The sequence below is a fragment of the Pleurodeles waltl genome, chromosome 6, assembly GCF_031143425.1.
Source record: "Pleurodeles waltl isolate 20211129_DDA chromosome 6, aPleWal1.hap1.20221129, whole genome shotgun sequence".
NCBI lineage: Eukaryota > Metazoa > Chordata > Amphibia > Caudata > Salamandridae > Pleurodeles > Pleurodeles waltl.
In genome coordinates this window covers 40,278,497-40,282,949 of record NC_090445.1, presented here as the reverse complement: position 1 = coordinate 40,282,949, position 4,453 = coordinate 40,278,497, and the positions used below count along the sequence as shown (strand labels likewise).

General features: G+C 49.4%; 1 pseudogene; it reads left to right on the top strand.

The window, feature by feature from the left end:
* Positions 1-1,746: 1,746 nt before the first annotated feature.
* LOC138302329 (5S ribosomal RNA) lies at positions 1,747-1,855 on the top strand (annotated as a pseudogene).
* Positions 1,856-4,453: the final 2,598 nt, after the last annotated feature.

The following is a 4,453-nucleotide window of genomic DNA, read 5'->3' as shown; positions in this document are numbered from 1 at the left end:
AGCTGTGCATGTGTTTAATCAGGGCAGACAACACTCTGGTCAGCACTATTGAGAACATTGGCTGTGACATTCCTGCTGCTAAGCCCACTGTCACCTGGAAGGAGCCAGTTGCCAGGAAATGGAGCACAGATAGGACTTGCACAAAAGGGGGGATCCCGGTGGGCTGACGGATAGTAGATATCAGGTCAGGTTCAATTGGGCACACAGCTCTGTGATTGTGGCCCTGTCCAGTCTATAGGTGAGGATAATGTGCCTGTCCTCCATTGTTGCTAAGTCCACCAGGGGTCTGTACACAGGGGGATGTCGCCATCTCCTATTCATCCTCAGAGGTTGCAATCTAGGGGGCAAACGGTGAGCAGCTGGTCAGTATTCCATATTTCCAAATACTAAACTGCATTGCATGTTGTGACTGTAACAGTAAATTGTGGGATAGGCCCAAATGGTGCCTATGTGTACTGTGACGCAGTTAGGTGCCATAGCCTGCCCCCCCACCCTGAAATGGCGTCCGCCTGTCCTGTATGGAGGGACATGTGGAAATGAGGTAATTCCGCTGACGTTGTGCGCCGTTGCGGGAGGCGGTCAAGAACCACTGTGCAACTCCTCATTGGATACCATTGGGCCCTATGGGTTATAGTGGCCAATGGTGATGTACGCCAGGGGTGACGGTACATCCCGCTGCAGATGTGACCGCCATTTCCTATCTGTTCACTCACTTGCTACCTGACCTTCAACTGGAGAGGACCTACACTGCAAGTGCTGCTGTGACCTGTGCCTGGAACCAACCATGGCTCGTGTTACTGGGGTCAGGGCCCCTGCCTTCACCGCTGCAGAGTTGGAGAGACTGGTGGATGGGGTCCTACCCAAGTACCGAATGCTGTATGGGCCTCCAGACCAACAGGTGAGTACACTGTGAGCACAATGCAAGGAGCATGAATGCATGGAGTGCTGTGTGTGAGGGCCTCGTGTGGGGGGGGCCTGGTGGAAGGGCCCTGGGCAGCGTGCTGCATGTATGGTGGGCAATGTCTGTGCAAAAGGGGATGTGGGGGCTATGGTGGGCCATGGGTGTAACAGGCAGGACGGTCTGACTAATACCTTTTCCTATGTGTATTTCTCTGCAGGTCAGCGCCCATCAAAATAAGAATTTGCAATGCAACAGGTCTCGCATTTTTCCAAGTTAGAGCTATTAGCAGTTGTAAACTCCCAACCGGACTTTTCTTGTCACATTAAACCTATCGGCAAAAGTGCAATTAACTATGTAACAGGGTCGATGTCATGCAAAGCGCTCGACTTCTGCCAAGCGAGATCGCACTGCGAAAAAAGATAAAAAGTAGTTCACAAATCGGACGGAAAACAGTGAGCCTCGCATGTTTTCAGTACTTGGTTGCTGCGCTTGATGAGGGCTAACCACCGGAAAAAGCATGACGTATGCATGCCTACCACTAATGAAAGCAAGCAGATTTTGAAAGGCAAGCCCACGAACCAATGAAAGATACTGACGAGACATGGGCGGGGCTCCGAGCCCTTTTCTAACTACTAATGCGTCTCGCAAGCGAAACGCATGCACAAGTGCATGCAACGCAGGCTCGACCCTAAAAATTGTGTTCTATGTGGGTTGGGGCATTGGGCCTCCGGCAGTGAGCGCATGTCCGACTTCCCAAGGGGAGCCTGTGCAGGTGCGATTAAGAGCAGCAGGCTCCGGGCGGTGGGCTTGGTGAGCAGAAGAGGGCTGAAACTGCAGCTTTTCCTGCCTACGGTCATACCACCCTTAATGCACCCGATCTCGGAAACTAAGCAGGGTCAGGCCTGGTTAGTACTTGGATGGGAGACCGCCTGGGAATACCAGGTGCTGTAGGCATCTTGCCTTTCGCAGACACTAGGTGCAGCATGTCTTAGCTCAGTTACACAGCTTCCTCGCTAATTTAATTTTCCACTTTTTATTTCCTGCACTCTTTTTTTCCTTTCTTAAAAAGAGAAATAAAAAAGAACAGCAATAACAATAAAATACACACTTTCCAAATGAAAACTTGCAATTATTCTGCACTTTACACTCGGCCCAAGCTGAAGAAAACGTTTGCTCCATGACGGACAAAGGGATCCCTAGCTAAGGCTTTGCTTTCTTGCGGTAAGCATATGCGTGAGGTCTTAAGACCAGATCTCACTTCTAGTGATGTCATTTCCTGTCAGGTCATGGGTTGTGATGCCTCTACCTGTGATTCCAGGTGCAATTTCACACGCCGTGGTGTCATGTGCCGTGATGTCCCTTGCATAGTGTCTAACTTGGTCAGTCCCCCCACTTATTTTCTTTAAGACTTGTGCCATGAATAAGCCTTAGCCCCCAAGAAATAGTGCTTGAGCCCACTATTGGCAACCAAATGGAAAAAATCAGCACAGCGTGTCGGAAATGTGATAAAAGAACGATGATGTATTAGGTGTGGAAGAATGAAATGAGTTGCAGACACTAGTGTAACAGAGTCCAAAAGCAGAGCATTCCAGACACATGGAATAAAAAGAGGAAAGGTGCGAACAATTTGAGTTGTAAAAGCATTCCAAAGCATTTTCCGGCATTTCATGGTGCTGTAAGAGGTGTCATTAACTTAACGATCCATTTATCGACCACAGAAAGAATGGGTGAGCAGGGCGTGTGCAGAATAAAACCTGTTCAACATAGGAAAACATCCCAGCAGAGAGCACATTATTCACTGTGGCATCCTAAGCATTAAACTACAGACCTCTGTCTCTTTCAGTTTCACTTGTATTGTAAGAAGGGGCATTATTTTGCATGTTGTTTGAGAAAGGATTCCATGATGAAAGATCTGATTTTTCCAACAATTCCTAAATACTTTCTGTGGGACCCTGGTTTGACAAAAGAAAAGAAAAGACTGTCCACCCTCTGCCTGTAAGGCATGGCGAATATGTTGCAGAGGGCACTTACAGAGTGACAGAGCCTCTCAATTAAGTGAAAAAAGTGCAAGAAGAGGGCTTGCCTTCCTGTTTATTTCTGGATTTGTTAAGGCAGTGTAGAAGAGATATTTCTCCCGGGCCAGAGTAAATGGAGGTGTTGCCACTCAGTGGGATAATGAAGAGAGAACTCCTGCATGGCAGCAACTAATCGTCCTTGGGAGGGGAGAATGAACACTGCTGTTCAGAAGCAGCGTCTCCCCTGGTGACTCCTCCTTGTCATGCCCTAAGGAGGGGTCCAAGGAGGCGCAGCAGATGTGTCAGGTCAGGGTTGTCCATTGTAATTGAGTGTGTGAAAGGGGGTGTCTGATAGTCGTGCTAGGGTGGGGAGGGGCTGCTGCAGCCTGTGAAGATGAGAGAATCGGACGTAACCCAGAGCATTTAACAAGCATTTTCAATACAACAGGTCACGCATTTGCTCGAGTTAGAGCTATTACCGTTGTAAACTCCTAACCAGACTTTTCTTGCCACACAAATGAAAATAAAATAAAACGCAGTGCGTCCGCTCTGCGTTTTTTTTTTCATTTGTGTGACAAGAAAAGTCTGGTTAGGAGTTTACAAAGCTGGTGGTGGGGTGGGGGAATGCAATGCTCTCATGTTTGCTCGAGTTAGAGCTCCTAACATTGTAAATTACTGAGTGGACTTTTCTTGCCACCAAGACTGAAAATAAAGAGAGCGAGGGCGAGCTGGCCCTGGAAAAGCCCCCCTCTGCTGTTGTTTGTTTACAGAGGGAGCTGGTGGGGAGGAGGGACTGAACAAGCACCCACACTGTTGAGGTGAAACAGGCAAATGCCAAAAAAAAGTCCCTTACAGAAGAGATAAACAGGACATAGCGTAATTACACAGTACTTTGTGCTGCTCCCAAAGTGAAAAAAGGCAGGACAAAAAGCAGAACTGACCACTAGCAAGCAAGGATTTTTGAAGGGCACTGCAACTAACAAATCAAAATGCTGGAACTCTCTCTATTGTATACTTTAGTATACAGCAGGCCGAACGCTAACGCTCAACCTAAAAAGGGTGTATGGTGTGCCATTGCAAAGGATGTGAGGACCCTGGAGGTCTACGGCAGGCAGAGCACCCACTGTCACAAACGGTGGGAGGACATGAGACGCTGGGCACGGAAGACGGCAGAGGCCCAGCTGAGGATGGCCTCCCAACGAGGAAGGGGTGCCCGTCGAACCTTGACCCCCCTGATGGCCTGCATACTGGCAGTGGCACATACTGGCGGTGGCCTATTCGGAGCTGGATGGGCGCTTGGGGGAATCACAGCAACCACAAGGGGGTGAGTACAGCACCCCAATATACTACTTGCGCGTAGTGGGGTGGCATCCGGGTGGGGGATGTGGGCCTGTGGGTGCCCCTAGGCCAGGCCAGACACTGCAGGATAGGGCCCATGTTGGGCAGGGTCTGATGTAAATCTCCTCCAACCAAGCTACTAGGCATCCACTACTGGGCAGGGGTCTGTGGGTCTCAGGTATGCTGCAATTGGCGTTAG